Below are 25,014 nucleotides of genomic sequence, written 5' to 3' on the forward strand. Positions count from 1 at the left end.
CCAAACACTTTGCAAGAATTTTGATATTTGACACAGCTTACCCTTCTGATTATTACTGACTGCTCTTGCTGCTGGAAAGTGCAATATCACTCTTACAGTGCTGAATATACCAACTAGGTGTTGTAAAAGAGCTCCTGCTTTCCAGGACATCTAAGGGGTGCTGTGAGTTAACTGACAGAGAGCCAAAGCCACACAGTAAAAGGTATGGCAGGGCAGCTCCTTGGAAGGGGTAAGGAATGATTTACCATGAATTCACTGGGTGCCAGTGCAGGCTGCTGTCTGCAACATGTAAAATATTATCCTTGAAGCCACAGAGGATCATCTAATGGCTTATTACCCTACAGCCATAACAAAAAAGTGTTTTGAAAATTAAGGTCTGTCCTGTGATTGAGACATATAGRTGAATAAATCCCTCTCCAAACACATTTAGAGATGCCCAGACTTCCTCCATTATGGGAGAATATCCGTACCCTAAAGCTCACAGCTCACTAAGCGCATGATTAGTAGTGGAATGGCTCCTGTGGGAGCACTATGTCCATCATTTCCAGAAAAGAAATACTACATATGGTCCTTTTTTCTTATAGAGCGCAAAGATTGCCCTTATATGCGACAAAGGGACAGAACTTTGTCACTGAAGTAATCTGAGTAAAAAGCTGACTTATTCTTTCCATAGTCTTTCTTCTACTGCAAGAATGTAGCAGCAGTACTTGTCTTGAGTAGTCTTTTCATGGCATGAATCTGCATTCTTCAGAGGCAAGCAAAACCAGTGGAAAAATGCCCTTTGTGCTTCCCCCACCTTTACTCTGTTCCATACAAATGGTATAGTTACTGGTCTGAAATAATTATTATTTAAAATAAAGTAGCTTTTAAATACACCAATGACAGTTCAGAGTCTACTGGACCTGACATTGTTCAAACACACAGTAAGAGCCAATGCCTTCATACAAAGACACTGCAATGCCAGAAGATAGAGGAGGAGAAGAGCAGAAGAGAAGTCAATGTCTAGGTAATTTACTGAGCAAAAGAGAAGTCAATGTCTAGGTCATTTAGCAGGTCAAAATAGATCCAAGTACAGCCATGCATCTCTTGTCCTCCAATCTGATGCCTATCCACAAGCAGAGCTCTTCCAATATTCGGCTTTACAATATGCTGTGGAAACAACCTACTAAAATAAATGTGGGAAAATTCATCTGAACATTAATGGTCTTTCTTCCCTTTAAAAAGGAAATAACCCAACTGGGTAGGATGGCTTCCAGAAAATATTGATGCCTTTCAGAGATAATATGGGAATTTAAATACTTTCAATAGCTTGAAACAGCACTGCTGGCTGTTCTTTACCCTGTGTGGCTCYGTTAGCAAAGCAGTTGGTGCTAGCAGCTGTTAGAGCTTTCATAAAACAAGACATGAGATTTTGGCATTGTGTTTTGTGCACAGAAAGAAACTGCTTGCTGTTGTTTTTCTCGCCTATATTTCCTATTCCTTCCAGGTCTTGAGTTCCTGAGTTCTTACAATACAAGAAAGAAGACAGCAAAAAGGCATTAAGCCTTGTATCTGAACTGAATCTTGTTGTTAATCACAGAAACAATATTTTCATCATTATCTGAGTCTATGGCATCCTCTCCGGTAGAAAGAATAAATCAAACTTCTTAGCTGACTTTTAAAATCAGCAATATAGCAATTAAAAGAAGAGTCAGGGACCTTACAGCTGAGATGAAGAACCATGTTTTGATGGGAAGTCAGTAGCACAGAGCTATTTCTCAGACCTGCCACTGAATCATGCAAGTCTATTGTAGCATTTTTTAACTTCAGTATCTGTAGACTAGATACTAAATTCTCAGTTAGAAATCTTCTTCAAAAGCTATCCTGAAGTCAAAGATATTTGTCTTTATGACATTATTATATGATGGTCTACCATTAGCACAGAATCTACAGTAGATCACGATACTTAATTCAATACTAGAAAAAGCAAGAATACATAAAAACCTCTAGGAAGAAAGTGTTTCAAAGGTAATTTTCATTGCATATAATGTAAAAAGGAATATTTATTACCAATAAATTGCACAAGATCATACAAATATGAACAGATACGTAAATAGATGTCTCAAAATAAATGGCAGGTGCTGAAAGTGAACCATTTTTCAAAATTCAACAAAAAAAAAAAGAGAGAGAAAGAGAGCAGTAAAAGTGTCCAGAAGAAAAAAATGTTCACAGTAAAAACAAGCTACTCAATGAGATCTATGTTGTATAGAATGTCTCTCTTACTTCTATATATAATTGCATTGGTTTAGCTGTTGTGAGAATTAAAACCTAAAACAACTATACTTAGGGGAATTTTACTTTGTATCCTGGCAAACTCCTGTAAGGCCTCACAAATTGCACTTGCTGTGAAAGGTGAGTGCTGTGATCACGTCTAGATAACGCAAGAAAATATAGGAGGACATCTTGCTGGTGAGACCTTTGGAGATACTGAATATTGATACAYGAGAAGCTATAGTTTCCCTTTCATTCTGAAAAGAGAAATGAAACATTCATCTCTTGGAAAGTATGACTGTAGTTCATAAAAGCTTTAATGTGTTATTCATTTTTTTGCTAGAGATCTTCTTTAGGGAAATGAAGATTTGGAGACAAAAAGGAAAACGGCAACTATGGAATTTGAAAGAGAAAATTTTATTGATTTTCCTAAAGTGTCACATATTACTCCTTTCATAGCTAGAGAATTTCCAGCCACAGGAGGGGAACAGGCCGTGTGCTATTGGGCACTATAGACATATATACACAACCATTATAGAAAGCACTTGCACTCAAAAAGTTCAAATTTAGAAAGAAGTAGTCAAACAAACAAGTCATCCCTTTTTCTCAGCCGTTATGCGTTCACGCCTTTTCTAGGTTTGCTATTCACCCCTAAGGACAGCAATTCCTGAACTTTACTGTGAGCCACCAGTAAAGAAGTTCTCAAGCATTTGTCATAAGGAGTGGTCCACAGTTTAATGTATTAATGTCTGTTACAGGAAGAGTACCCCTCTCATTCACATGGAAGTGGGCAAATTTGCCTCTCCTTCAAAGTGAAACGGGCCACACCTCTCATTAGTGCAGCATTTGATCACACACAGTAGATGTCATTCTGCTTACAAGGAAGTGTCATATTAGGATAATGTGCTCATTAATATTAATATAAAGAACTTTATTCATGAAAATTAATAATATGTTATTTACTTTCTTTTCAAATGATTTAGCATCCAGAAATGACAAAGACAGCCAGTAATATAGGATGACCCTGAACTCTATGGAGCGAACTCTATGGAGCATCAGATGTCACCCACCATCTGGGTCTCAGGGAGTCTAAAAATTTCTTCCTACTACAGCAGTGGTTCCAAATTTCTTCTGCTCCCCGCTTCCAGACTGATTTTCCTCATTGTCATTCATGGTGGGAGGGTTGCGTTATCTCCATCGTCACTTCCAAGTTCAAGACACCATGTGGCACTGTGAACTCAAGCTTGAGGAACACTGGCCTGGAGCCAATCTGCGCTCAAGTTTTCTATAATCATTACAAATGTAAATGTAGATACTTGCAGATTCACTGGAGGTTTTTGTTAAACCATAGATCCCAGTAATGAAAGAATAAACAACCAGCAACTGTATTTATGAGACCATTAAAGGAACCATCTTAGGAAACTGCAGTTAAAGTCTGTTTATCATTGCTGCTGTATACTGCTTCCAGAAGCTTAACTTTAATGAGCTATAAAAAGGAAAATAAGCTATTTCTAAACAATTCTCACAATTTAAATAATAATTAACAAATAAATCTAGCAACTATAAAAGAAAAAGGCAAGTGAGAGATGGACTCCCAATCAAGAGTGGGTGGCACGTGCCTAATTCTATACATGAGTGCACWAGGCCAAATTCAGCACTGATAAGAATCAGTCCACTGATGCCCATGGATATATGCCACAGCCGTGCCAGCTCTTAGAACAAGAGTCAGTTAACAGCTTGCTCCTGTGGAGACCCATTGGCAGAATAGTTCCCCAGGCTGTATTTGAGCCTGAAAAGTGGGAAGGTCCTGGATTCAGAGGGGGCACAGATAAATTTAGGGTGGTGGTCCAGTCCTGAGGGTACAGTCCTTCTCCCAAAGAGGGTTCCTGAGCAGAGGACATGACGTGGTGTTCCCCAGCTCTCTGCCTTTCCTCAGAACCACTTACCCTTCACAGTCTCCCCACTCTTCCTGCTCCTGGCTGAACTCTTCCTAAACTCTCCAAAGCATTTCTTTAAGTTTGTACTTTCAGGTTGGAAATTTTGAGGAGGGACTGCAGTGTACAGCTTAGAGTACACAAAAAAAAGAGCCTATCTCAGGCTCAGAGTGAGTTACGCATGAATAAACTCTGTTCTTTCCAGACAGAGTAGATATTTTTAAAATGCCTTTTTCTTTGTCTGAGCCAAAAGAGAGCTTGCTGAAAGCTAATTTAAGAACTAAATCTACCTATAAAGATTATTGAAGGATGGAATGATAACTTACCCATTAATTTCGTTATCATTCCATCCTTTAGCTCAGTTTGCTGTGATACTGTGCTCTCACTTATGAACATAAGAATGTATGAATGACCATAGTGGGGCATGCAAAAGTCCATCTAGCTCACTGTTTTCTTCCTCAAGGTGGTCAAAAGTAGATGGCTAGAAAAGATGCTGTAATAAGAAATCAGGGGGCAAATACAGTGGTATTTCCCTGGTGTACTTTYCCAGCCTCCAGCAATCTGTGGCTCAGACACACTTGGTGTTTAATTGCCCTTGAATAGATTGTTCTTCTATGGATTTGTCTAATTGCTTTTTGAATGCCTGTAATCTTTTGACATTCACAATATCCTGTGACAATCAGTTCCACAGTTTAACTATGTGTTGTATGTTCTGAACTGGACAGTTGATAATTTTACTCAATATCCTCTAGTATATCTGAGAAACAATGAATAGTAAATGAAATTAATAGCATTTCATAGTCAGCTTCTGGAAACCAGCAGCTTCAATAAMATTTGCACTCGCCCTAGTTAATATTTGTTTGTGTTAACATTCCTTATCTTGGTCATTATTTTTTTTTATGGTGCTCAGAAAGATATACTGCATTTTGCTAAAAGTGTTTTATAAATACTCAAGATACCCATCGACTTCCACTGATACAAAATAGACAGAGAATCAGTAAAAAGGGCATRAAAATACAAGGGGCCAGATACACTTCATGGTTCTCAAATGTAGCCTAGTCACTGTGCAGAGAAGAATTTAAAAACAGGAGAGGCAGAATCTAGCTTACCAGACACTTTGGGTGCTAAAATCCAAGAGGACAGTTGGACCATGTCTGTCTGCATATGAAACATCAGAATACAAGTTAGATTTCAGATATTTTCCTTTCTCATGCCCTTCAAATTGCCTGTCTTGGGCATTCCCCCAYACAGCATCCTCTTCTGAGATTGTCACCCTCCTCATCAGCTGTCAATGTCTTCGTCTGTTTGTGAATAGGGACTATAATCGATTTTGACACTTCTGTAAATTTGACCAAGCACCTGCTTGCTTCTTTCATTATCTAAATATTTGTAAAAATCTGACCTCATTTTTTTGGTCGATCTCTATTCCTACACAAATCAGTGCCCATCAACCCAGGGAACTGAAATATATTCCAAAAAATACTGAAAGAAAAATGCTTATCTTTTTACTTTCCCTGAAGCAGTGGCAACAGAAGTATTGCTGAAGCATTAACAAGAACATCTCCGGTTTATATTAAGGGAAAGAGAACACATAATGTAGATGACTTTAAAAGAACATAAAATAAATGATCATGTTAACATTAAAGCAGATTAAATAAGTCACAGTACATTAAGTTACTTTGTCTGGCTTTGTACACTCCTCAGGTGCTGCTGGGTAAAACCCATCTGGGACAGAGCAGTTTTCCAGGAAAAATCTTGTAGCATCTAAAGTTGAAGTTTACACAGTCCCRCGGGAACTGAGACTGTGTAGCATTCAGAATAGTGATTTTGTACTCAAGTAATGAGAGGGAGAAATGTGGGTATTCAGAAAGTGAGGGGTCTAGCTCTTTATATTGATGAATCCTTATATTTAAAATGCATGCAGCCTTAGGACAAGCCCATAAGTTGCTATGTAGGTTGAATATTATGCTGCCAGTATAATGCAAAGTTCAGTTATAAATGAGKTTTCAAAGGCAAAGCTTTTACATCATGTCATTATGTATACGGGTAGTGAAAAAACATTTACTACCATCTAGGTAACAGTGCTCTTTTTGTGCTGTTTCACCCCACTGATGCTATGTACATTGTGTTGAGTATGTCCATTTGATTGTCAGTTATTTGTTCTAAGATGTTAAGAAACAGATTTACATCCATAACTTTTATTTTAGCTTTTTATTCCCAGTAGGAATCTAGTAGCTAGTTGACTAACTCCTAAAGGAGTTATGTCTTTGTAGACATAATCAACACGTCTTTGTCGTTCTCAATTTCAGTCTCTCACAGACGATAATAATCAGAGGTAATCCATGTATTTAGCCAAAATATTCAAATATTGTTTAAGTGCATTCACACTGAAAACACTGAGATGGTTTAAGAAACTAGTAATTTTGCTCTATAAATACGCTGTGCATCATCCCTGAGGAATGCAAAGAATAGTTCCTGACTTGATACATTGATGCAATGAACTCTAAATTGCCTTAAATCAAGGGCCATGAGAATGCATCAGATTGCTTGGCCTAATCTCTTCAAATGCCCCAGCATTTATTTCAGAATGCTCTGCATGATGTTGCAGTCTACAAATTTTGTACAAGATAGAGATGTCCAAGACTGTTTTTCTCATTTATTCCTAATGAAAGTCTGCACRAGTGAGCAGAATTCAAGGCATACATTTTCATTATGCAAAAACATCAGATATTGRGATTTGATTCAAAATGTGCATTTTTTTCACCAAAATTCTTGATAAATTAGATTTTTTTACAAGCTCCATTTGTTTTCACCTCTAGCTTGTCCAATGCCATATATTCCAGCAAACTTCATGTAAAAAGATTCCAAAATAAAATCCAGACTTCTTATTCCAAACATGGGAAATGTTCTCARGAATTCAGTCGTCAAAACTGGTAAGCTGCTATCGCAGTCCGTGGTCAAAATTTTGGTCCCAGMCAACTAATGCCCACCTGAACAATTTCTGGGAATTGTTGAGGAGTTAGTACATGCCAGGAGTCATTCTCMGTAGGCAGTCTGAATGGAGACTATGAGGTTTTATTGTGTGCTTCAGTCATACGTGTTGTCCTTATCTCGAGAAAACAATCCTAAACAAATTAAATATACTAGAAGAGAGGGAACCACAGAGTTCTAGTATTTGAGCTAAAGATGAATTATCCTGTTGCAGTAATTATGGATATATGAAATATCTGGAAMCTTCCAACAGAGCAGAGTTCTTCTCATAACTAGGGCCTTGTTTCTACTCTTTAATAATTAATTAATACAATGTCCTTATCTGACTCTTTTCTACTGTCAAAGAAACCCTGTTTAAGGAGAAAATCATCATTGTGGGTACACACTTAAGCAGGAGATACACTAACTGTGACATGATACGCACTTAGTTACACAGAGAGCACTATTCCTGAGATCAAACATTGCAAGATTTCTCCAGTTTTGCCTGGAGTGTGCTAAGTTCTTAGGTCATTTTTGCCTATTCAGTATCAGTGAATACATTTCAGCTTGACCGTTTTTAGGGTATTTGCAGTTTTTCTTTAAAGTCATGCCTTTGGGAGCCCTTAATMACAATAAAATCTTCAGTTTCAGTGCTGATGGATTTTTCTAACGACTGTGATTTCAAGGAAAGAATGAAAATGCAAGCCTCGTAGAAACAGAAGAAACAGAAAGGGTCCATATACATGTACACATGATTCTTAGTCAAACTCAAGACTGGGGGTGGGAGAGGAACTGAGGTGTGATTTATGAATGCCCGGGCTGGGTAGCAGTACAACCTCCAAGTTTATATGCTGGCCAAGTTTGTATACTGGCATCAGTTTATACACTGGTATTAATTTACATGCTGGCGATGTAATATAGCTCAGAGTAGTGCAGCTAACCTCCCTGGAAAATGAGGTTAGCTCATTTGATCTGATCTCCTCTGATCTCTGACACTTTTTTCCCGATTAAAGAATGTTTTTCATTTTTATAACCACATGAGAAGACACTCAAAAAACATTTTTTGAGAGTGATTTTTACAGAAAATTTCTAAAGAAGACTTTTGCTTTGCTTTCATGCCACACTAGCCATTCCTTAATTCCCTAGGTTAACATGTGAATAAAAATGTTGATAAACAGCTGGCAAAACAAACAGACAAAACTGTTACTCTGTAAGTGGTTTATCTGCTGTGGCATCATTCCTAAAACAAGTCCCTTTGCACATTCCAGACACAACYCTTGATAAAATACCTTTTTACTTTGCTGCTACACTACCATTAACTGACTGACCATGTAATAAGATTGAAATTTAAGTAATTATATGCTTGATTAGTGAAGAAGTTGCACCACAAAATCAGTTAGTTCATATTATGGTATACCTAAGTCACAACTCTGTTTAGGTATCGATTCTCTCTATGTGTGCATATGTATATGTATGTGTAACCTGAGATTGCCATCTAAAAAAAAGTAGCAATCTACTGTCCAGGATACATCAGTTTTCTCACCCCGTAAGACATTCATAAGAATATACTTGAGTTTTCTTATATGTGATTACTTGTAAATGGGACTCCACACTGCTGGCTGCTCTGTACTCTCTGCCAGCGACTTGTAGTATGACCGTGAATGACCATGCATATTCCCCTGACTGCCATTGTAAAGGTCCCAGGAGGGTTGCTGCTATTCAGCCAAATGCAGGAAAGCTTCCCACCTTTGACAAGGAGTCATCAGCGATCTCTGTGCTAAGCACTTTCTGCTTTGGTAAAGGATCTTTATCAGTTATGCATAACCCCCAGTCTGTTCTCAGGGCTGCATCTGCCTACCATCCCATTTCCACAGATGTGGGCTAGGAGGAAAACATTGAATGTACCAAGTGTACAGGTATACCCGAGCTTAGGGCAAAGTTCTTGTGCACACCCTTCATGTGAAGGCCATAAGGGGCTAATTCCCTCTGTCCTTCTAGTTTTACAACATAATTCCTGAAACAGCTGGTTTTCTTTAACACACAYGATGTTCTTCCATCAACTCAACCTACTTTGTCATTCTTGTGTTATTTGCATCTTGCAAATTCAGGCTCTCACTAACAATCTTCCATCTGATTCAAGGACATGAATATTCTCATTTCTTCTTTTTAACTTTTAGATTTCTGTAATTTGTACAGAGTATGTAACTTGGTCTTGGTCTGGTGATTTATTTTTAAATGCTCTGGTTAAATGRGTCTTTATTTCCTGAGACTGTTCATCTTTGCTTCTTCTTTGCTTCATCAGCATTTTATGACTTTCTGTCCCAACTTTTTTTCAGGAATAAAAGATTTTAGGATTTCATCTTTCTGATATAGACTCTATCAAACCTAAACATTCCCCTAGGTCCTAAAAAAGTAAAGTCTTTCTTCTCTGTAGCATTTTTGCTATCATGCGCTGATACCAGTCTAGTGATCTTACCCCTTTGGTCCTGCGTGTGTTACTGAACTAAATTCAGAAACCAATATGGATTTTTAATTGGTATTTAGTTTCCTACATTTAAATGATTAAATTGGCTTCCAAATCCTTTGTCTTATTCATCTCACATTGCTCATCATCTCATTATCAACTTCATCTCTTCCTAGCACTCCCCACCTGTATGTTATCTTCTGACGTTTTCTTTCTCTTCCTTCAGCAGCGAGGAGCCTGCTAGAGTGACTGTCTTCTATCCCTGAAAGTCTCATCCATGCCTGTTTCTCTGACCTCCTCCAGTCAGTCAGGCCTCCCTGGGCTTGGAAGAGACTAGCCCGACGTTGGGGGCAAGAGAATGGCCTCCCTGCGTTCACTGCAATCATCACTCAGGTACTTTAATGGAAGCATTATGGCTGTCCCATGGTTTTAAAAGAACTTTTCAAAAACTCTATGTGGTATAACTCAGGAGGAATACTGTTTCTTTTGAAAGACTGGAATGATTTGCACCTTACAGGTCATGCAGCAGCACATCAGGGCACRCAAAAATATTTCATGAATTAAATTTGATTCTCTTTGACAGAACATTTTCATACTGTAGGATGTTTCTGTTAACATACAGTTGTTCATGTAGCATATGCACAAAAAAATCTAGGTAATTTAGAATACAATTAATTCAATTTTGATGCAGTCAGGACTTGCCTATGTTTGGCATTTCTCTGCTGATCCTCAGCCAGCAAAGAACAGGGTAAATTTTCAGTAACTTTTGCAGAGTTCTACCAGTTTACGCCAAGTAAAAATATTGCCAATGCCTTCTGGAGAATAGGAGACCAGCGCAGAGTTCTTGTCTGACCTTTCCAAGGAGGGCATTATTAAAGATTTATTCCTTCCAGAATTCTAATTGGTTTCCTTTGGTGACCTTTCCGGATAATGGTGATGTTTTTCTCAGACTTACAATGCTCTCAGGTAGGGAATTCYTTCACGGCACTAACGCAGCAACTGAATTCTAATCTGTATCCAACTCTTTTCTCAAGAATTTCATGCTGCAGTCCTACACAAGTATATATTTGTTGTTGTCAATCTTTTTTTATTAATATTTTTTCACATAGTTGCCTTATCTCTTTATTCCTACATCTTGAAAGAATTACAACATTCACAAGGAACGATGCATCAAACCAGATTTTGAGGAGTACCTGAAGACACAGAGAAAGTCTACTGAGATTTGCAAAAGCACTTGAGCAGATGACGTATCACTGGTGACTAAATGCTTTGGCTATACCTGTATTATACTCATTCTATGTGCCAGGGAGCAAAGCCTGGACTTTGTCTTGCATCTGTAATGTCTGCAGGGTGTAGATCCCAAAGTAAAATATGTTTTGCTTCACACCAAGATTTCTTCACCGAGGAACTCTTTGATTTGCTCCAGACTGGAGCTAAGGAGTGAACTCCCATATTTGCAGCATCAATGACATGGGATCTCTGGAGTGACCCAACTCCATAGGTCACATGCATCCTCTTGTGAACTCATTATTCATTATAAGTTGCTATTTGTTTAGTTACTTCAGGCAGATCCAGAAAGTTCATACTTACACGGTTCTAGTTAGTAAAGAATAAGTTTTTCATTACCCTCTAGAACTCGTTCTTACATCATTTTTTTAAAGTCTACTCCATGTGTGAATTACAGCTATAAGATAACATCTTCCTCTTTTCATGAATATTATCTGACTCAGTGTAAGACATCCTTAGCTACAGTTTGTCACTCTACACATAAAAGCAAAGATGGAGGAAAAAGGAAAGTACATTTCTAGAGCTCAGCATGTGAAAAATAAGTTCTGCATTTAATCTACAAGCCTCAGGAATCTCATTCTTCTCAACCTTGTTGCCACTGCCTAAAGCAAAATATTTGTCCCCTCCCTTATCAGTAAAAAGTCTGAGAATTTACTTTCCATTAATGTATGCTAATACACAACGGCAAGGTAGACCTAAATTATTCAGTGAAAGAGGGAGCTCTAACAATTAATAGCAGAGACTAGAGAGGTTTATTTAAGGTTATTCTGAATATAATTCTCCCCGAAGAAAAGATAACGATGTTCACTCCAGTCTTCAAAAAGGGCAAGAAGGAGGACCCAGGAAACTCTAGGCCAGTCAGCCTCACCTCCATCCCTGGAAAGGTGATGGAACAGCTTATTCTAGATGTCATCTCCAGACATATGGAGGAATAGAAGGTGATCAGGAGTAGTCAGTATGGATCCACCAAGGGGAAATCCTGCTTAACAAATCTGATAGCCTTCTCTGATGGAATGACTGGCTGGGTAGATGTGGGGAGTGGATGTTGGGTACCTCGACTTCAACAAGGCTTTTGACACTGTCTCCTGTAACATCGCCTTAGGTAAGGTCAGGAAGCGCAGGCTAGATGAGTGGACAGGGAGGTGGATTGAGAACTGGCTGAAAGGCAGAGCTCAGAGGGATGTCATCAGTGGCATAGAGTCTAGTTGGAGGCCTGGGGCTAGTGGTGTCCCCCAGGGCTCAGGACTGGGTCCCAGCCTGTTCAACTTCTTCATCAGCGACCTGGATGAGGGAACAGAGTGCCTCCTCTGCGAGTTTGCAGATGACACCAAGCTGGGAGGAGTGGCTGACACACCACAGGGCTGTGCTGCCATGCAGAGAGACCTGACCAGGCTGGAGAGCTGGGCAGAGAGGAACCTCCTGAGGTTCAACAAGGGCAAGTGCAGAGTCCTGCACCTAGGGAGGAATAWCCCTAGGCACCAGTACAGGCTGGGGGCTGACCTGCTGGAGAGCAGCTCTGCAGAGAAGGACCTGGGAGTGCTGGTGGATGACAAGTTGACCATGAGCCAGCAATGTGCCCTTGTGGCCAAGAAAGCCAATGGTCTCCAGGGCTGCATCAGGAAGAGTGTTGCCAGCAGGTGGAGGGAGGTGATTCTGCCCCTCTACTCAGCCCTGGTGAGGCCTCATCTCGAGTCCTGTGTCCAGTTCTGAGCTCGCCAGGACAAGACACACATGCAGCTACTGGAGAGAGTCCAGCGTAGGGCGACAAGGATGATCAGAAGGCTGGAGTATCTGCCCTATGAGGAACGGCTGCGAGAGCTGGGCCTCTTCAGCCTGGGGAAGAGAAGCCTGAGGGGGGATCTGATCAATGTGTACAAGTACCTGAAGGGAGGGTGTCAAGGGGACAGGGACAAACCCTTTTCAGTTGTCCTGTGTGACAGGACAAGAGGCAATGGGCAGAAATTGAAGCACAGGAAGTTCAGCCTGAAGGTGAGGGGGAATTTCTTCCCTGTGAGAGTGACGGAGCCCTGGACCAGGTTGCCCCGAGAGGTTGTGGAGTCTCCTTCTCTGGAGATCTTCAAGGCCTACCTGGCTGCAACCCTGTCTAACATGCTGTAGGTGACCCTGCGAAGCAGGGGACTTGGACTAGATGATCTCCAGAGGTCCCTTCCAACCTTACCGATTCTATGATTCAACTGGTAGATAAAAGCCCAGTAATTTAAGGAAGATTTTAGGATATTTCACCATCCGTTTGAATTAAGTGAAAAAGTATTCTCAAAGGACGGGCTCATACCAGCTCCATAACTTTCTAGGAATGCTGCTAACATGAATGAGAAGCAGATAAAACTGCAAAGTAAGGAGAGAAAGTTACAGAGTCACAGAATAACTTAGTGTAGAAGGGATCTCAGGAGGTCATTCCTCCACCATGCAGCATGGTGAAGAGCCTTGCACCATTCTTGATGACATCCCTGTAGGTACTGAGGGGCTGTTCTTAGGTCCCCCCAAAGCCATCCATCATCCATGCTGAACAAGCACAGCTTCCTCAGTTTTTTCTTACAAGGCAAGTGCTCCAGTCCCCAACCATCTCATTGGAACTCCACAGAACTCACTCCAGTTTATCAACATCTCCTAGGTACTAGGAGTCCCAGAAGTGGATGCAGTATCTAGATGTGGTTAATGAAGTGTGGACTAATGGGGGATAAGCCCTTCCCTGGCATTACTGACTCTACTCCTATTCATTCAAACTAGGAGGCTTCTGACCCTCTTTTCTGCCAGGGCAAATAGCTAGCTCATGCTCAGCTTGCCATCTGCAAGGACCACAGAACCTTTTCTGCAGAGYTGCTTCCTAGTCAGACAGTGCCTAGCCTGTATTGGTGCCATGTCCAGGGCTGTCTAGATGGAAGCCCTGCCCTCAAATGTATGAAATGTTCCCGCAAGGTGGTTGATGAAAGTACACTCTCTTCCTCCTCCAGGTCATCGATAAAGATGTTATACAGGACAGTTCCCAGGATTTACCCCTGTGGTCCTCCATTAYTTACTGGCCTCCAAATAGAGTGCAAACTTTGACCACCACCTTCTGAGCCCAACTAGTTTTTATGCATCTAGTTGCCCACCCATCATGTCCCAATTCGGATACAAGAAAGTATGAGTAAATTAACATTCATTTAATCCTCAATCCTGAATTTATTACAATAAATAAGAATTTCCTGGAAAAATGAATAAAGGACTAAAAGATCCCTCAATGATCCTTTATTTCTCCTGATAGTGGGAAGAACTTAATATAGAAAAAACTGTGGGAAAATCCTGGGCAATAAGGCTGATGGGAATGATAGTCAGATAGGCAAAAAAAAGTAATCACATGAATTATATAAGCCTGCAAAGTAACTGCTTGCATTTGGACATAGTTATTCACATCAAATAGAGGTAGCAGAATTGTGCTAGAACAGTAATGATGAGAGGAACACAACTGTGGAAGAGTAAACACTGTTGCAAAAATCCACTAATAAGACAAGCATAGTAGGATATGGCCATACCCAAGAGTCAGAATTTCTTTCTGGGCAGATTTTCAGAAAGGTCCTACCAAAGACCTGTTTGGGATCTGATTCAGTCATGTCATTTGACTGTGGCAAAAGGAATTCTTAATAGTATTACAGAGAAAARTGTTGCTGAGATCTTACTCAACTATTGGAAACGTCAATTTCCCAGATGTGGATTGAAGTCCAGCCCTGGATAGGAGACTGTACAATTGCCTGCCATGTATGCAACAGCACTCCCGTGAATATCTATCTGTATTCACACACTGATAGTTGTCTGGGTTCATGATAGACTGCCACTTCAGAGTTGAGTTGAATTTAAGAGGAGATTTTTTCAATTGTTGTTAAATTACTTCAACTGATAATACTGTTCCTAACAGAGAAAGAAAAATAGAGCCAAAAATAATCCTGAAAACCATCTCCAAATATATTAAGGACAAAAAYRTGATTGGGARTAATCAGCATGGATTTATGAARGGGAAATCATGCTTGACCAACCTGGTAACCTTCTGTGATGAGATGACTAGCTCAGTGTGGGAGTTGTTTATCTTAACTTTAGCAAGGCTTTCCACACAKTCTCCCAAGGCATCCTCATAGAAAAACTGATACAGTCTAGAAAAGTGGATAGTGAGATGCACTGAAAGCTAGTTGAACTGCTAGTTCAGAGCTGTGAGAAGTGGCACAAAGTAGAGCTGGAGGCCARTGACTGGGATATACCCCAGGGGTTGATACTGRGACCRGTGCTGTTTAACATTTTCAGTAATGACCTGGACAATGGGCCAGAGTGAACCTTCAGCAAGGTTGCTGATGATACAAAACTAGGAAGAGTGATTGATACATCAGATGGTTTTGCTGCCATTCAAAGGGACCTTGACAGCTGGAGAAGTGGGTAGAGAGGAACATCACGAAGTTCAAGAATCCAGCACCTAAGGAGGCATAACRCCATGCACCAGTACARGTTGGGGGATGACCTACTGGAGAACAGCTTTGCAGAGAAAGACCTGGGAGTCCTGATGGACAGTAATTTCACCATGAGCCGGTAATGTGCCCTTGCAACCAAGAAGGCCAAGGGAATCCTGGGCTGCACTAGGAAGAGCGTTGCCAGTAGGCTGAGGAAGATGATCCTTCCCCTCTACTCAGGATTGGTTAGACCACATCTGGAGTGCTGTGCCCAGTGCTCAATGAGATGCAATGGTCACAAATTGACAGGGTATTCCACTTAAACGTAACAAAAAATGTTTTTTACAGTGAGAGTGGTCAAATATTGGAACAGGTTGCCCAGAGAGATTGTGGAACTTTCCRCCTTCAGTATATTCAAAACCAGATTGAACATGCCCCTAAGCAACCTGCCATAGCTGACAACACTTTGGGCAGGGTGGGGGCATGCAATATAGGCTTCCAGAGATACCTTCAAACTTCAAGTATTCTGTGATTCTGGGCAATTTCTTGTTTTATAGCTATAAACACAGAAAAAATCTTGCTGCATTYTCTATTCCTGTCTAATTAATTCACATCTTTCCCTGGTTGAAATGTAAATAAAAGATTGGTTATTACAGACTGAGGGATTTTATTTAAAACATTGGATTTATATTTTTTTTTCCTCCCACACTGATTTATAGTCTATTTGGAAAACATTTTTATTGACATTTTACRAAGATGATTTTGTTCCATTTCATTCTACCATGACCCCATTGCATGTTAGCCAGAACAAAACCTCTAAACAAAATTTAAAGTTCTGTGCCTTTGTATATTACCTCTCATTTTTACTATTCATTTCAGCTGTGAAATATGTGGCCTCCTGCCAGCATTATTGTGCCAGCTTTCCATATGAATGTTAAGCAGGCAACAATGATGCACTATAATTACAGTGCTTGAAATGATTGGAAATAAATTGGCWCTCCAATTATAGATGCATGAAAGAGGCTCCAGTATATCACAGTCAGTCCATTAATTTCTAAAGTAGTTCAGGCGATCTCACTATTTTAGTGACATTCGTTATTCACTGCTGCAATGAATCACAGTGAACAGTAGAGCCTCGAAATTAACAAGTTGAAGGACATTGGAAAACAAAAGAACTTAAACTATTGCATGTTGCTTTGTGCTCTGGAGAGAAAATAACCTGCAAAAGCAATATTGAAACCTATTTGCTGCATTTGGAGGAAGAAAATGTTAATGTATTTCTCRGTCTCACTCGATGTCTTCAGTCGATTTCCACAATACTCCAGCTGAGCAAGGAAATAATTTTATGGAGATCTGCACAGTAAGCACTTCCACATTTCTATACCATGCTACAACTATTTTAATGGGAAAGCCAGAGCTCTAARTGTAAATACCGTGTGTTGTGCTTGCTTATCTCAGCAGGCTACTGCTCTCAGGATAACACATTATTAACTGGGTATTGATAAACTAGCTCCAGTAAGATAAGAATCGGGCCTGTGACAAACACCTATGGTGAATCAGTGTGTACAGAAACTTAACTTCTATAGTATTTTCTGTGTATGTATTCACCTCGGTTGCCCCTTTAGGAGCTTTGTTCCCTGCCCCAACTCTGTGCTGTGAAAGGTGACTGTACTTCACCTTCTGGAAGATTCAGTCTCTTGAATTAATCAGAAATAAGAGAACTGAGCTACCTTCAGTCTCCTCCACTGTGCACCAGGTAGCTGAAGGGGCTGGTCACAGCAGAGCAGCAACTCCCTTTCAGTAGGATGATGCATCTGGGCAATAGCGCTTGAAGACCAATGTCTGAACATCCCAGCTAAGTCCTGCAGATCCAAACTTTTCAATGGTAGCTTTAAACTAGAATAACTATTTCTAAAAARTTTAAAGTAAACTTCTAAAAATGACTAAAAAACTAAAGCTAGTCATTACTGCCAAGCCATCAGGGCCTGAAATTACAATTTAAATGTCAGTAATTCTTCATTGCAATTTCAAGGATTTGCAATTATGTCACTGTAGATTAATAACCAAGCAATGAAACAAAAATTTTAACACCTGGTAGTCTCTTAAAATAACCAAAAATACATTTAGTCAAAAAAGATCAGTCACATTCACTCTCAAGTACTCTGGACTAGATTGTTGAAAGMAAAAATGTTTAAGCACTTAACTTCAGTTTCTTATGCACATTCTAACTTGACGAAAATTAACCTTTTTTGGTTAAAAAAGGCCAGTCCTACCATGGGATGAGCTGGATATTTGATTACAGGCTTGGAAGAGGAGGGAAGGAAAGCAATCTAGAAAACTGTCTTCAGCTGAAACTGTGCTGGAAGGATTTTTATTATTATTTATTTTTCAAAATTGGAAATCTTCAGATAAAACTCTCATAATTGTTGTTAATGACATCCTCATTGTGTGAGTTCCTTGACAAGTACAAGAACATCACATCTTGAGCCCATTCTGACAAATCTGTCCCTCTGACAAACATCATACAAAAACTCAAGCAAAAGGGCATCATGTCTTATAGGACTGAGAACTCCCGGAAAGCCCAGCTTCTTGTAGAAAATACCAAGTATTCAAGACAAAGACTCCCAACTTAGTAAACTCTCATTTAAAGAAATTAGAAGATGGTAAATCTATCATCACTGCTGAGATGGAAATGGAGAAAAAAGTCTYCCAGCTGTGGTAGGAAGAAATGTTATTTACCTCAAAGCATACAGATGAATGTGTAAAAACATCAGAATATAAAACATAAGAATGGCAGGAYTGGGTTGTGTCTGTGATGTCAGTTGTGGATGCTGAGTGAAAAAGTGTAAGAAAAAGAATGCACRATAATTTTGAAATCCTCATTCCTACACCACCCAAGTTTTCAGTCTGGGTAAAGAATGCATCTCATTCATCATATTTAATAGTCAGTAATATCTGTTTCCCTTTCAGTTTTCATAATTCCTTTTTGAACCTCTCATTATTTTTGTCTATGACAATGTCTGCTGCAATGAGTTGCAACATTTAATAAGTCATTGTACAATAAGTTTGTACAATGTACTTCCTTAAGTTTGCTTTAACCCTGCTAACTTACAACTTCATCAAATATATGCTCATTTTTATCTTGAGAGAAGTAATGAAAAATTTGAACATTACACAACAGTTTGCACAGCAGTGTCTGGGCTCTGCATAGAACTTTGGGGGACCTTRTGGAGGTTGTGGGGGCTTTCTGGTGACCCCTGAGAAACTGGAGGATGATTGCTACTAACAGAAAAGAGAAGCTAGGTGAGGATAAATACAGGAGGCATTAACTTCTGGAAGAAGCTCTAGCTAGGAGTAGCTACTGCTAATGAGCTCTCTTGGTTGCCCCTAGTCAGAGGGAGTTGGGGCCTTTGATCCAGGTGGCCCTTGATTAGGGTGGGACAAGCACCCTGTGAGTCAGTGCTAGGGAGAGACATATATGAGAGTCAGGCCTAGAGGGTGGTGAAGAGAGGCAGTAGTTTGTGCAGAAGGATGCAGGGTACCTTTGTTTCCCATTGTAGGAGTGTGCTTCCTTAGATAYGGTCTTGAAATGCTGCAAAGCACACTTCCCAGTAGCTGTAGGTTTTGCTGCATCAGCTGTATCAGAGGCTTTGACCCAAACAGACCCTCTGACAGTAGATGCAGCCTCTACAGGTCTCAGGAGAAGGCTTCAGGCTTCTCCGTGAGGCCTGAGCTGACAGTCAGCTGTCCTGCAGAAGATGTATTGTTGTTGATGAGTTGTGTTGTCAGGTAAAGGAGCTATGGGAGGCACTCAGTAGGCTGCGTAGCATCTGTAAAGATGAGCAAGAGATAGACTAAGTATTCTCAGAGACCATAACGCTCTAGGAGTCCCAACTCYTCACAGCAGCTGAGTTACTGGATGGCTCTGTGCTGTGTGAAGTGGTATGTCATAACACTGTAGAAGAAGGCTGGAAATTGATCTCTTCTTGTGGGAGGAGAAAAAGTCTTATTCCTCCTGAGGACTTGCAACTGAGGAACAGGTTTAGTGCSCTCTAGGCTGAGGAGGAGCTGACCATGGCTTCAAGGGAAGCAACTGCGCCGACAGACTCTGTGCCTTGTGGGAACACCTAGAAGAAGCATCAAGTGATTGTCATGGGTGACTCTCTGCTGCAGGGATGGAGGCACCTGTCTGATGATCTGACCTCTTGTCTAGAGAGGTTTGATGCCTGCCAGGGGCTCAAATMTGAGATGTCATCAAAAGACTTTCAAGGCTTCTCCATGTCAGTCTATTACCCTCTGCTGCTCTTCCATGTGGGCACTAATGATACCAAGGGCAAATTGGAAGYACATCAAATAGGATTTCACAGCTCTGGGGATGGTTGTCAAGGGTCTGGGACCTCAGGTAATTTTCTCTTCAATCATGCCAGTGAGAGGGAAAGATGGGAGGAGGAGCAAACAAATTATCCAAGTTAATAAATGGCTATGCCACTAGTATTTGATTTCTACCACCATGGGATCCTGTTTGAAGATCAACAACTGATGGGGTGAGATGGGATCCACCYCACTCAAAGGGGCAYATGTGTCTTTGCCAATAGTWTGGCCAGTCTAGTAAAGAGRGCTTTAAACTAGGMAGGATGGGGGCAGGGGGCAAGTTATAGAGATAGGGTAGTCAGYAAAATGCAGCTTAAATTGGGATGCCTCCAGCAGCTGGATGCAGCTGGGGACGTGCATATGAGACATGGCTATGGCATCTTCTTGCACCCATCCTGGGAAACTTGCATGCTCGATTACCTCTCTGAAATGCCTGTACACCAATGCTCACAGCATAAGGAGTAAACAGGAGGAACTGGAGATCTGTGTGTGGTCGTAGGGCCATGATCTTACTGCAATTACAGAGACATAGTGGGATAGCTCTCATGACCGGAATGCTGCCATGGATGGCTATCTGCTTTTTAGGAAAGATAGGCCAGGAAGGCAAGGTGGTGGAGTTGCTCTTTATGTGAGAGAGCAACTGGAAGGTATTAAGCTCTGTCTAGGGGTGAATGAAGAGACAGTCGAGAGCTTGTGAGTAAAGATTAAAGGGCAGGTTAACCAGGGTGACACTGTTATAGGTGTCTACTACAGGCTACCTGATCAGAAAGAGGAAGTTGATGAGGCTGCCTACAAACAGCTAGAAGTGGCCTCACAGTCACAGGCCCTGGTTATCATGGCGGACTTCTACCATATCTGCTGGGATACCTGCTGGAAGGACAACACAGTTAGGCACAAACAGTCCAGGAGGCTCCTTCAGAGCATCAGTGATAACTTTTTGACACAGGTGGTGGAGGAACCAATGAGGACAGGTGTGCTGCTGGACCTTGTACTAACAAACAAACAAGGACTGGTTGGAGATGTGAAGGCTGAAGACAGCCTTGGCTGCAGCGGCCATGAGATGGTGGAGTTCAGGATCATGCAAGGAAGAAACAAGGCAATAAGTAGGATCACAACCCTGCACTTCAGGAGAGTGGACTTTGGCCTCTTCAGCAACCTACTTGGAAGAATCCCAAGGGTCAGGACCCTAGAAGGACGGGTGGTGCAAGACAGCTGGCTAATAGTCAAGCACCACTTCCTCCAAGCTCGAGTGGTGCATCCCTATGAGTAAGAAGCCCAGCAAAAGGGGCAAGAGAATTGCGTGGGCGAGCAAGGAGCTCCTGGCAAAACTCAGAATGAAAAAGAAAGTGCATGGAATGTGGAAGAGGGGGCAGGCTACTTKGGAGAATTACAGGAATGCAGTCAGAGTACGCAGGGATGAAACGAGGAAGGCCGAGGCCCATTTGGAATGAAATCTGGCAAGGGATGTCAAGGACAGTAGGAAGGGCTTCTTCAAATACATCAGTAGCAAGAGGAAGACTAGGGGAAATGTGGACCTACTGCTGAATGGGATGGTGGCCCTGGTGATGAAGGATACAGAGAAGTCAGATTTACTGRAAGCCTTCTTTGCTTCAGTCTTTACTGCTAAGGGCAGCCCTCAGGAATTCCAGAGACTGGACACAAGAGAGAAAGTCCGGAGAAAGAAAGACTTTCTTTTGATTGAGGAGGATCAGATTAGAGAATATTTAGGCAAACCTGACACTAATCGTGGGCCTTGATGGGATGAATCCATGAGTGCTGAGGGAGCTGGTTAATGTGGCTGCTAGGCCGCTCTCCATCATCTTTGAAAGGTTATGGAGAACTGGAGACGTGCCTGACTGGAAGAAAGCCAGTGTCACTCCAGTCTTCAAGAAGGAGGACCTAGGAAATTACAGGCCAGTCAGCCTCACCTCCATCCCTGGAAAGGTGATGGAACAGCTCACTCTGGATATCATCTGTAAGCATATGGAGAAAAAGAAAGTGACCAGGAGCAGTCAGCATGGGGAAATCATGCTTAACCTGACAGCCTTTTCTGATGGCATGACTGGTTGGGTAGATGAAGGGAGAGCAGTGGATATTGTCTACTTTGACTTCAGCAGAGTTTTTGGCAAGCTCAGAAAGTGTGGCCTGGATGAGCGGATAATGAGGTGGGCCAAGAACTGGCTGAAAGGCAGAGCTCAAASGGTTGTGCTCAAWWGTGCAGAGTCTAGCTGGAGGCCTGTAGCTAGTGATGTCCYCCAGGGGTCATTATKGACSCAGTCTTGTTCAATTTGTTCATCAATAACGTGGATGAAGGGACAGAATGMCTCCTCAGCAARTTTGYTGATATCAGACCGGGAAGATTGGATGATACACCRGAAGACTGTGCTGCCATTCAGAGAGATCTGGACRCGCTGAAGARCTGAGYGGASAGGAACCTCAGGTGCAGTGTCCTGCACCTAGGGAGGAATARCYYYATGCWCCAGTACAGGTTGGGGYCTGACCTKTTGGAAAGAAGTTCTRTGGGGAAAGAAGGACCTGGGAGTGTGACCATGAGCCAGCWATGTGTCCTTGTGRCCAGGAAGGCCAATGGTATCCCGGGGTGCATTAGGAAGAGTGTTGCCAGCATGTTGAAGAAGCTGATACTGTCCTCTATTCAGCCCTGGTGAGGCTATATCTGAAGTACTGTGACCAGTGCTGGGCTTCCCAGCACAAGAGAGACATSGACTCTCTCCAGGAGGYAAATTAGAGTATTGGAGCATCTCTCTTATGAGGAAAGACTGAGAGAGCTGGGCCTGTATAGCCCGGGGAAGAAAGGACTGAGAGGATTTTTTATCAATGTATACAAATACCTTAAAGGAGGGTGTCAAGGGGATGGGGTCAGACTGTTTTCAGCAGTGCCGGACAGAATACGAGGCAGCAGGCACAGACTGAAACACAGAAATTTCCACCTGAATATAAGGAAACCCTTCTTTACTGTGAGAGTGACAGAGCACTGGAACAGGTTGCCCAGAGAGGTTATGGAGTCTCCTTCTCTGGAGATCTTCAAAACCTGCATGGATGTGATCCTGTGCAATGTGCTCTAGATGACCCTGCTTGAGCAGGGAGGTTGGAYAAGATGATCTCCAGAGGTCCCTTCCAACCTCAACTATTCTGTGATTCTGTGATATTTTTTGGCCGCTTTCTCACTCTGATAAGCATAACATTTTTTTTTAATGAAGCCTTATTTTAAGATGTCTTGATGACAAGAAGTTAGTGTGCAAGAGAAATAGCTTCTTCTGAAATGTATAATTTGACATGTCAACGTTTGGCCAATTTTCACCAGCTTCCCATTTCCTTTCTGTGGCAGGCTCAAAAATAGCAGAAACCCTAAGGCCTGTTGTTAGCCATGTGCAAAGGTTAATATCTGCAATCCCTCTTCAGGTTTGTGAAGAAACAATCCCAGAATCTGCCCTTTAAAAAGGAGAGGACAAAATGTTCCATTAGTAAGTGGAATGAGTAATCAACTCCCTAACCCCTTAAAAGGTACAAATCAAACATGCACATTAAAGTGTTACACAGTAAATTATTTGGTACGTATATWTGAGCTATTCCAGGAAAATTCAGTCTGTTCTCAAATTAAATATATTTGATTTMGAACGAGCAGTGATTCCCAAGGGACAAGTAAATGATGAATTAAGGAGCCTGCTACACAGTATTTTTCACAAACTGGAGCACTGACATGGGTAGTACTATAAAGTAATTCTGTGATCTATAATGGAGTGAATTTTTGATCAGCAGCTTGATCTGAATCCTCTTCATCAATAATGTTCTCTTCATATTGATTTTTTTCTCTCCAAATTCAAATTTACCTATTTGTATTTTTGAAGCCAGAAGAATTAGGTTTGAACTTTTCTCTATTACTACCTAGTGTTTAAATGTATAATTGCTCTGATTTTTTAAATAATTTTTTATTTAATTCTTGGAAAAAATAGTGTGAAAACYTGAAGTGCAGATCAAGTGCAAAATTAATTTCACCATGCTCATTTTTTTAGAATTATTGTAATACATTTCACAAAAGATTGAATGCATCTTGTGCAACATTCAAATAGGGCAAGAAAGATGACTGCGATAAGAGGGAGAATCTGGTTTGTACACTTTATACTAGAACTTCAAGGCAACAAAAGGGATAAATGCAATTCACATCAATAAAGAATTTAATAGCAAGCATGCTTAATGTTTACCAACAAAGTTTATAGTCTTTGTTGAAATTTTAAGTGTGACTAGCAAATATAACTATATTGATCACATTGTATGAGATATTTACTGCAAAAGCAACAAATTAGTTCCACAACATATGAAAAAATCACACCTAAACTCACTACAAATTGGCAGCTCTCAAAAAATAGCTTTCAGCAAGGAACCTTAATGGAGTTCTATARGAATTAGGAGAAGATAGTTTCATTCAATATTTTCATCATATTTTTRAAGAAGCTATAAAATCGTTATAAAAGGAGCAGGAGGCAGAGACATTAACAATGTGTCAAGTCACAGTGAAACAGGAGGTGGAAATGAAGATTGCTGCAGAGCCTTTCTCTACACGTTTTAACGCTGCTGCATATCAAGGAATACATAAAGAAAAATGAAAGGCCGGACCGACGGGAGTGGCAGGCTCTAAGCTSAAAAGCTCGATTTCTGAGAGAAACTGGGGTTTCATCATGGACTAAGTGAGTAACAAAGACACCAACATGTTTGAAAATCTGACTTACAGTTTTCAGCTCTCGAAAGTCTGTTCTTTGGCACTTCAGAAAGCCTGACTAACAGGGCAGCTCAGCTTCCTCAGAAGTCAATGCAAAGTCTGCTGTCGAATTTGCTGGGAATTAGATCAGCTCCAAGAGAACACTTTACATTTATCAAAGCACTGCACAAACATTAACCGCTTGGACCTCTAGCATTAGAAACTTCTTCGAGAGGAAAAAATGAAAACATCATCTTTTTAATAGTTACTGCTTGCCCCAGCATTTCACATTAAACCTAAGATCCCCTGACTAAAATGAAAAAGCTTTTTAATTTTAACATCTCATTCTCTGTTCCATCAACTTGGATCAATGTTTGGAGGAGGTCACTGTCAAATTACTGACTTTTTAGATGTAGAATTTAAACTTAATTAAAGGTTTGAGGGAACGCTCTCAGTAAAATGAACTCATTCAAATCGGAAATAATTTAAGATCACTCRCTAGGGACCTTTTCTTCTTCCATACAGAACTTTTTTTTATTATTATTTTATCTTACAATATAAATTAAACTTGATAAAAGAAATGTGGATTTT

The sequence above is a fragment of the Rhea americana genome, unplaced genomic scaffold (assembly GCF_003343005.1).
Source record: "Rhea americana isolate MKP2758 unplaced genomic scaffold, rheAme1 scaffold_148, whole genome shotgun sequence".
NCBI classification, from domain to species: Eukaryota; Metazoa; Chordata; class Aves; order Rheiformes; family Rheidae; genus Rhea; species Rhea americana.